Source organism: Podarcis pityusensis (genome assembly GCF_964106645.2).
Source record: "Podarcis pityusensis genome assembly, chromosome: 16".
Lineage (NCBI taxonomy): Eukaryota > Metazoa > Chordata > Lepidosauria > Squamata > Lacertidae > Podarcis > Podarcis pityusensis.
In genome coordinates, this window is record NC_138041.1 from 5,852,818 (window position 1) to 5,863,084 (window position 10,267).

General features: G+C 48.1%; 1 long non-coding RNA gene across 1 annotated transcript; it reads right to left on the reverse strand.

The window, feature by feature from the left end:
• Nucleotides 1–7,532: 7,532 nt before the first annotated feature.
• On the reverse strand, nt 7,533–8,839 carry LOC308465124. Its single transcript, XR_013980253.1, has 2 exons — nt 8,330–8,839; nt 7,533–8,019 (listed from the first exon to the last, which is right to left on the reverse strand). It is a non-coding gene; the product is annotated as an uncharacterized lncRNA (long non-coding RNA).
• Nucleotides 8,840–10,267: the final 1,428 nt, after the last annotated feature.

The following is a 10,267-nucleotide window of genomic DNA, read 5'->3' on the forward strand; positions in this document are numbered from 1 at the left end:
TACCTTCGCGAACACTGTCCAACCATCTCGTCCTCTGTCGTCCCCTTCTCCTTGCGCCCTCCATCTTTCCCAGCATCAGGGTCTTTTCCAGGGAGTCTTCTCTTCTCATGAGGTGGCCAAAGTCTTGGAGCCTCAGCTTCAGGATCTGTCCTTCCAGTGAGCACTCAGGGCTGATTTCCTTCAGAATGGAGAGGTTTGATCTTCTTGCAGTCCACGGGACTCTCAAGAGTCTCCTCCAGCACCATAATTCAAAAGCATCAATTCTTCGGCGATCAGCCTTCTTTATGGTCCAGCTCTCACTTCCATACATCACTACTGGGAAAACCATAGCTTTAACTGTACGGACCTTTGTTGGCAAGGTGATGTCTCTGCTTTTTAAGATGCTGTCTAGGTTCATCATTGCTTTTCTCCCAAGAAGCAGGCGTCTTTTAATTTTGTGGCTGCTGTCACCATCTGCAGTGATCATGGAGTCCAAGAAAGTAAAATCTCTCACTGCCTCCATTTCTTCCCCTTCTCCTTCTATTTGCCAGGAGGAATAGGATATTAGTACCGTACTTTCCGTGTATAAGACGATGATTTATTATGTTAAATTAACAGTAAAAAATTTGGGTCTTCTTATAGACGGGTAGCGCAGAGGGAGGACGGTGGATGGTTTCCTGCCGCGAGCAGCATATTGTCACTGGCGTTAGTGTGGGTGATTGGTGGCAGTGCCAATGGCTGCTGTCTCTCGGCCATTGCTGCGGCAATTGGGCGGGTGTTTGGTGGCTGCTGGCGGCGAGCAGAAATACGATTGGAGGCTTCTGCATCACGTGCGACCGGGTGAGCGTTTTTAGGCATCCCTCCCCCCCCAAAAAAGTTCAACAACTCCGGGTAATCTCCCCCATTTTCTTAATTTTGAGTTCCCCAAATAGGGGGTGTCTTATACACAGGGACATGTTATACACGAAAAAATATGGTCTGTGGCATTAATACATCCCCTTAGCTGCACTTAGAATCAGAGAATTGTACAGCTGAAAGGGACACCCAAGGCTCATCTAGTCCAACCCCCTGGAATGCAGACTTCCACAGACTGTGGCAGTCTACCTCTGAACACCACAGGCCAGAGGCAAACAACAACAACAACAACAACAACAACAACAACAACAACAAACATTTTATTTCTACCCCGCCCTCCCCAGCCAAGACCAGGCTCAGGGCGGCTAACAACCAATTATAAAAACAAGTTGATTGAAATACAACTTAAAAAACAAGATTAAAATATAACATTGAAACATTAAAGCATAAAATATCACAGGAGGAGAAAGGAAAAAAGAAAGGAGGGGGAATCAAATTGATTCTAAGCCAAAGGCCAGGCAGAACAACTCTGTCTTACAGGCCCTGCGGAAGGAATTCAGATCCCGCAGGGCCCTGGTCTCTTGAGACAGAGCGTTCCACCAGGCTGGAGCCAGTGCTGAAAAGGCCCTGGCTCTGGTTGAAGCTAATCAAACTTCCTTAGGGTCCGAGACCTCTAGGGTGTTGCTATTTATGGACCTTAAGGTCCTCCATGGAGCATACCAGGAGAGGTGGTCCCGTAGGTACGAGGGTCCTAGGCCATGAAGGGCTTTAAAGGTCAAAACCAGCACCTTAAATCTGACCCTGTACTCCATCGGAAGCCAGTGCAGCTTGAAAAGCACTGGATGAATATGCTCCCATGGCAGAGACCCCGTGAGGAGCCTCGCTGCAGCATTCTGCACCCGCTGGAGTTTCTGGGACAGCTTCAAGGGCAGCCCTGCGTAGAGTGAATTACAGTAGTCAAGCCTGGAGGTGACCATCGCATGGATCACTGTGGCCAGGTCGGGGTGGGAAAAGTAAGGGACCAACTGCTTGATGCGGCGAAGGTGGAAAAATGTCGCCTTGGCTGTTGCTGTAACCTGCACCTCCATTGAAAGGGAGGTGTCAAGGATTACACCCAAACTCTTAAAGGAAGGCAATCACAGGGAGGGTGGCTTATGGAGGAAAGTATCTTATAGAGAGTCAGCCAATTTGTCCATCTGGCTCAGTATCCCCACACTGACTGGCAGCTGTTCTCTAGGGGTTTCAGACAGGAGTCTTTCCCAATCATACCTGGGGATGCTGGAGATTTAACCCGCGACCTTTTGCATGCCAGGCAGACGATTTATCTCTGAGCCCCGGCCCTTCAGGCTTTGCTTATAGATTTCTCCTTCAAGCATCTGGTTGGCTGCTATAGAAAAGACGATGGATTTGATGGAGCCGCCTTGCGATGTCTGTACCTATCCACCAGATGGTGCTGGTGAGCTTGACACCGGGATAAAAAGGTTGGCTCACAGGTAAGGAATTTCTGGCGTTTAGAACATGTAGGTACTTCTTGTACACAAAACACGCATGAGAGAGGGTTGTTATTATTGAGTTTGGCTTGCTAGCTTCATGGAGGCATCTGGCTGAACTGCTGGAAAGAGATGCTGGCACTGCCCACCTCACTCTTAGTCTGAACTCGGCCAGCTCCCATGTGCCTGCTTGCAAGCACAGCTGTGTGACACTGTCTGCAGCTTCATTCACCTGAGTTTCAATATTACCCCTGGTCATAGCAGTCAACTTACAGATTTGAAAATAAGGGACCAGCAGCCTTGAAAATAAGGGATCAGCAGCCACAATAAGGGATTTTGCTTAGCTCATACAGAAATCCGGCACTGATGGAGCCAGGCTGCTTTGGCTGCGACTGACTGTGTTTTGCAGGGGGTTGGACTAGATGATCCTAAGGGTCTACAACTCCCACCAAAGAAGAGTGGCAGACAAAACTGATGAACGACGTCGAGATGGCAAAGCTTACAGGCAGAATTAGAAACCAGGAAGAGGACCTCTTTCATAAAGAATGGGGAAAGTTTATAATTTAGTTGAAAAGCTATTGTAACGAGTTACATACATTGGTAGGAGTGACAGAAAACTTGTAGTAAAAATTTGAACTATGGATGGAGAAATGATTTATAAAAATAGAGTTATGAAAGGGATGCAGAGGGGGAAATCACTACATGAAGATGCTGCACTGGTTGGAGGGGATGCTAAGCAGCACGTCGGGGCTGCCATCGTCCTGGTGTGAGGAGTTCCATCAGCCCTTCCCCGCCTGAGGGGGGGGAGGGAGAGAGACTCTCACCCACGCTGCCCGCGAGCCCAGCATGAGGTGCCGCGGCAGCTGCTGAAGCGCCGCCCTTCTGCATCCCTCCCCATCCCCTCCTCTTCCTCCTCCCTCACGCCACCTCCTCAGCCACCGCTGCTGCTGCCGCCTCCCCCCCCCTCAGAAGTCTTGGAAGAGAGGGGCTGCCTGCCCACCCACCGCCACCCGTCTCCTCACGACGAGCCCCTGAGGGGGAAAAGAGAGAGACGGAGACGTGGCAGCTCATGCGCGCTCTCTCTTTCGTGGCAGAGGACCCCGAGCCGCTGCTTCCCTCCCGAGCCGGGCAAGCATGAAACCTGGAAAATTTAAGGGACATCATCAATAAGGGACAGCAGCGGGACACAGCACTGGGATAAGGGAGTTTCCTGCCAAATAAGGGATGGTTGACAGCTATGCCCCAGTAGAACTCAGCAGGGAGGCTGATGAATCTGGCTCTACCTACTATGAGGGTTCCCCACCTTCTGCTTTGCCAGTCACAATGGTAAAGGGTAAAGGACCCCTGGACGGTTAAGTCCAGTCAAAGGTGACTCTGGGGTTGCGGCGCTCATCTCAGTTTCTGGCTGAGGGAGCCGGCGTTTGTCCACAGACAGCTTTCTGGGTCATGTGGCCAGCAGGACTAAACCGCTTCTGGCGCAACGGAACACTGTGACGGAAACCAGAGTGCACAGAAATATTGTTTACCTTCCTGCTGGAGCAGTACCTTTTTGCCATATGTGGACTTTTTACCATATGTGGTGGGGATGTAGAGAAGTTAAACATTTTTGGGAAATGATATATAATGAATTAAAAAAAATGTTTAAATTTTTGTTAGGGATTATAGGACAAGACCTGCCAAGAAAAATAAAGAACTTATTTATGTATGCTACAACAGCGGCAAGAATCTTGTTAGCACAAGGATGGAAGAATGAGGAAATCCCAATGAAAGTAGCAATAAAAATTTAGGAGTTGCAGTTCTGTTAAGTTAAGAGCGGTCTACTGAAAACTCTCAGCAGCGTAAACAAATTACAGCTCCCAGGATCTTTGGGGGAATGCATGATGGTCAAAAATGGTACCGTGTCTGGTGCAAATGGGGCCTCAATATAGAAAGTTCTCCTATTCTGAGCCAGACCAATCTGTAGCAGTGGCCTGCAGGCCGAATGCGACCTTACGGACATCTCAATCTGCCAGGTACCATCTAGCAAACACCTGAGAGGGAGTCCTCTTCTTAATAACTGTGTTTAATATCCTCCCAGTTCTAGGTTGGGTTTTCCTTGCTGGCGTTCTGCCCTATGGAGTGTCTGGTGGAAGAAAAGGGATTGGTTTTGAGCCTCTGGCAAACCTCACCTTGGCATGGAGGTGGATGTGGAAGGGCAGGTTTCTCCTGTTTGGCTAACCTGCTCCCTTCAGTCTTGAACTGTAATCCCCTGTGGAGTGGAGCTGGATTGGGCCATGGATCAGCTGAAGGCTGCTCAGAAGAGAGTAGAGCAAGGCATAAACAAACTCGGCCCTCCAGATGTTTTGGGACTACAACTCCCATCATCCCTGACCACTGGTCCTGTTAGCTAGGGAAGATGGGAGTTGTAGTCTGTACAGGAGTTTGCCTGCGCCTGGAGTAGAGACTGATTCAATAGTATAAGAGGGACGCTTGCTTGCTGGATGAGACTGAGGGAACCTCTGTCTGAGACTCCCGCTTAAGGTTCATGCTTCAAAGACATTCCTATTAGAGCAGGCTTCCACAACCTCGGCCCTCCAGATGTTTTTTGGCCTACAATTCCCATGATCCCTAGCTAGCAGGACCAGTGGTCAGGGATTATGGGAAATGTAGACTCAAAACATCTGGAGGGCTGAGGTTGAGGAAGCCTGTATTAGAGCATTAAGCACCCAAATTCATTTATCTGTCTTAGAAATGGAAGGAACGAATGATACAAGCAAGTTGCTATCAGACATTAACATGAGGTGTAAGGCCTTTGACTCAAATTCATTCTCAATGGGTTTTCCACTTAGAAATGGAAGAAATGAAGAATCTAAAGTTGCTATTAGACATTTGTAGGAGGTGTCCTAAGGGCCTCAACTCAGATTCGTTCTCAGACCTTAGACATGAAAGAAGCATGCAAGCAAGTTGCTATCAGACAGCCATATGAGCTGTAAGGCCCTCAGCCCAGACACACTGTCAGAGGGTATCTTAGACACAAAAGGGGGGGAAAGCAAGTCACTATCAGATGTTCTGGTGAGAGAAGTGAGAGCTGGACCATAAAGAAGGCTGATCGCCGAAGAATTGATGCTTTTGAATTATGGTGCTGGAGGAGACTCTTGAGAGTCCCATGGACTGCAAGAAGATCAAACCTATCCATTCTTAAGGAAATCAGCCCTGAGTGCTCACTGGAAGCTGAGGCTCCAAGACTTTGGCCACTTCATGAGAAGAGAAGACTCCCTGGAAAAGACCCTGATGCTGGGAAAGATGGAGGGCACAAGGAGAAGGGGACAACAGAGGACGAGATGGTGGGACAGTGTTCTTGAAGCTACCAGCATGAGTTTGACCAAACTGCGGGAGGCAGTGGAAGACAGAAGGGCCTGGCGTGCTTTGGTCCCTGGGGTCACAAAGAGTCGGACACGACTAAACGACTAAACAACTAAACAACAACAAACCAGATGTTCTTAGAATGGGGATAAGCCTGCAACCTGGTGATTCTTTTTCAAAACGTGTCATGAAAGAAGTGGAGCAGCACACAAGCAAGTTGGGTATTTCTAAAAGCTGTAATTAAACCCCGCTGCGCTTGTTGTGAAAGTGTGTGGAATTTCAAGAGGTGAATGGGAACTAGGTTGTGGTCCAGAGATCTATTATTATGATGGCATCTCGGTCAGGGGAATCCTTATGCAACACAGTAAAGCAGTTATTAAAGGCAGAAGGAGACTCCTGAAACCCGATTCCAGATCTTTGTGATTTCTTACCCTGCTCATCACACCCAGAAGGTTTGGCTGAACTTGTGAGACCCACCTAATATGACTAATTGCATGCTCCAGATAGAAAGGAAAGGGAACATGTCACAATGAGCATCAGACTTCTTGTGTTCTGGATGTGTTAGGCTTGGTAGGTCATGCGGCTGTGGCCTGTGACCCCACATTGCTTTTTAATTTGAAGGAAGTCCCAAATCAGTGCAGTTTTGAGATCTGTGGTGAAAATCAGTGCAGCTTTGAAAGATTTATGGAATTACTATGTTTATACATATTGTTGGAAAAATCAAGAAGGTCTAGACTTCTCGATAACTGACAAAGGAACTTTGTTCTGGTCAACAGTTCAAGGATGGCGGATGTGGGTGGTGTTTGCTTGCTTCATATTCTGCTAGTGCGGTTTGGTGGTTAGAGTGCTAGTGAATGGGAGAACAGGATTCAAGTCCCAATTCAGCCATGAAGTTCACTGGGTTACCCCAGAGTTGTTGTGGGGATTAAATGAAGACGAGGGAAACCATGCACATATAAATGCAACGAAACAAACGAACAAAATAACAGAACTGTGCAGGTGTTCTAACCCGTGTAAAAAAGGTAAAAGGTAAGGGACCCCTGGATGGTTAAGTCCAGTCAAAGGCGACTATGGGGTTGCGGTGCTCATCTTGCTTTCAGGCCAAGGGAGCCGGCGTTTGTCCGCAGACAACTTTCCAGGTCATGTGGCCAGCATGACTAAACCACTTCTGGCGCAACGGAACACCTTGACGGAAACCAGAGTGCATGGAAATGCTGTTTAACTTCCTGCCGCAGTGGTATCTATTTATCTACTTGCACTGGCATGCTTTCGAACTGCTAGGTTGGCAGGAGCAGGGACAGAGCAATGGGAGCTCACCCTGTTGCGGGGATTCGAACCACCAACCTTCTGATCGCCAAGCCCAAGAGGCTCAGTGGTTTAGACCACAGCACCACCTGCATCCCTGTCTAAGATGTGTAACTGCAGACTGCCATGTAAGGCCAAGAAAACTGCTACATGAGCTGATTTTAAAAGGGCAAACCTTTTTTCTTAACCTGTTGAAAGTTTCTTGCAACTCTTATAATTTTCTAGTATATTTTAGGAAGGGACTTATACACACATTGTATGCTGACTGTTGTATAAATATTTTACACTTTGTACTATGTCTAGCACACCCATGGCACAGTTGAGCAGGGTGTCTCTCCTGCCATGCATGTCAGAAATAAAAGAAGCCACTGACATATGTTTCAAACAATTACCTCATGGTCTGATTTCTACAACAATATAAATGCAATTTAGTAAAGTTTATCTAAAGTTTATCTAAAACAAAAACATTCATTGATGAATATGAGGAGGTGCCAATTCGTTCTAGTTAGTACGTTTTGGCCATAAACATATAGATATAGTAGAAAAACACAACCACACAAATTTCTTTGTTTGCAATAAACTTTTAATGAGTTTTCAAGAAGAAAGTCTGAATATTTACATCATTCACATTGAGGAAAGTTCATGGGGAATTTTAGCCAATTATGGTTTGCAAGAAGAAAAGGGAATATGCAACAAGTGATGATTATAATTGAGTATTTCAACTATCCTTGAAGGCATCTACTTCAGCTTCTGGGGGAAGACTTTCTGTTGACTTTGTTGTCCACCACAACATCCGCCGCTGCTGCTACCACCACAGCACCCACCACCTCTGCTGCCGCCGCAACATCCGCCACCGCTACTGCCGCTACTGCCGCCGCAACATCCACTGCTGCTCTGACTCTGCTGAGAGGAAACCACACTGCGGCTGCCACCACAACATCCCCCGCCACTGCGGCTGCCACCGCAGCACCCACAGCCTCTACCACCACAACAGCAGCAGCTTCCTCTTTGTTGTTGTTGGCTCATCTTTTCTGTGGATTGGATAACCCTTGGGGAAGAGAGAAAGAGATTGGCATCATTTTGAGGGCTGAAGTCTCAGAGGGAATAGCTCCTAGAACAGTGGTTCTCCACCTGTGGGTCCCCAGATGTTGTTGGACTACAACTCCCATCGTCCCTGAGCTCTGACCTTGCTAGCTAAGGGTGGTTGGAGTTGTAGTTCAACAACATCTGGGGACCCACAGGTTGAGAAAGGCTGTCCTATAAGATGCAATTTAAGCTACGTCTTCCCTTGAAGTTCACGGGATGCTTCGATCTATATCTGATAGACCCATGAAGCGCTGGGAGGTCCTCATACTCACCTATTGTTCACAGAGTCAAGCGTTGGTCAATTCAAGCTTTGTCGAGTGAATGAGAGTTGCTTAAGACAAAGGGACCTTTTATACCATCTCCCAATGGCCTGTTTCAGAAACGGCGGCAGGTTCTGAGAAGGCCCAAAGGCTCTCACAGCATACAATGCCTGCATTGTTCATGCTGACTCAATGTTTGGTACTAATTAGGCTGACTCGGCCATTCACGAGATACTTATCTCTAGCTACACTGAATAACGCGCATGTTTCTCTTGGTGGATTTTTCATGTCACTCCAGCACAAGGTAATTGCCAGCTTAGTGTGAGCCTTGCACATGTCCTAAAGACTTTCTCATCTCTCCTCTGAATTCATAGAACCCAGCACTTTGGGATAGAGTGGAGAGACCCCATTTCCCTTGCAATTTGCTCAGGGAAAGGAGCATTTGAGCGTTGGGGAAGAAATATCTCCGGGGACCTAGGCCAGAGGTTGGGAGCAGGAGTCAAATAAGAACATAAGCGGAGACTGCTGGATCAGGCCAATGACCCATCTAACTCAAAACTTGTTCTTACAGTGGCCTCCCAGGTGCCTCAATGTGAAAACTGCAAGCAGGACCTGAACACAAGAGCAGCTTCCCCTCCTGAGCTTTCCAGGACCCCTGGATGGTTAAGTCCAGTCGAAGGTGACTATGGGGTTGCGGCGCTTATCTTGCTTTCAGGCCAAGGGAGCTGGCGTTTGTCCACAGACAGTTTTCTGGATCATGTGGCCAGCAGGACTAAACCGCTTCTGGTGCAACAAAACACTGTGACAGGAGCTGGAGCGGTACCTATTTATCTACTTGCACTGGCATGCTTTCAAACTGCTAGGTTGGCAGGAGCTGGGACAGAGCAACGGGAGCTCACCCATTGCAGGGATTCGAACCGCCAACCTTCTGATCAGGAAGTGCAAGATGAACTGGTATCCAGAAGCATTTCCAAAATGGAGGCAGCGCATAGCCATCCTAGCTAGTAGCTACTGATAGCCTTGTCCTCCTTAAATTTGTGAAATCCTCTTTTAAAGCCATTCAAGTTGGTGGCCATCACTGCCTCATGTGAGAGTGAGTTCCATAGTTTAATTATGAGCTATATTAAGAAGTACTTTCTTTTATCTGTCCCAAATCTTCCAACATTCAGCTTCATAGTGCCACCACCATCCCTGGCCACCCCACAAAGCCCATTGCCAAGCCCTCTCAGGCTCACTTTTATGAATCCAGCTAGGAAGAGCTCCCCTATCTGGTGGTCTAGCTGTCTCTTTTCCTGCACATGTTGTAGACCTATTAGGCATATCACGAGTTTTCCCTCTCACTACTGTACAGTCAGGACGTGGGGGGTGCTGTAGTCTAAACCACTGAGCCTAGGGCTTGCCGATCGGAAGGTCGGTGGTTAGAATCCCCACGACGGGGTGAGCTCCCGTTGCTCGGTCCTGCTCCTGCCAACCTAGCAGTTCGAAAGCACGTCAAAGTGCAAGTAGATAAATAGGTACCGCTCTGGTGGGAAGGTAAACAGCGTTTCCGTGCTCTGCTTTGGTTCGCCAGAAGTGGCTTAGTCATGCTGGCCACATGACCCGGAAGCTGCCTGTGGACAAATGCTGTCTCCCTTTGCCTATAGAGCGAGATGAGCGAGCAACCCCAGAGTTGTCCGCGACTGGACCTAACGGTGCGGGGTACCTTTACCTTTTTACTGTACAGTCATCAGATCAACAATGGTAGTTTGCCAATGTACCCTAGATTTTTCTGCCTGTATTCTGGTCTGGTCTGGTGACAGAACCTCCAGGGCAAGGTAGCTCAGGTGTTGTAAGCACCAGAGAGCTTTCAGGAAAGAAAGAGAAAACTTTCTGGTGTAGAAGATAGGCCAGGGGTTGGCAAACTATGGCCCCTGGGCTGGATCAGGCCCACCTGGGTCTTCGATCCGGCCC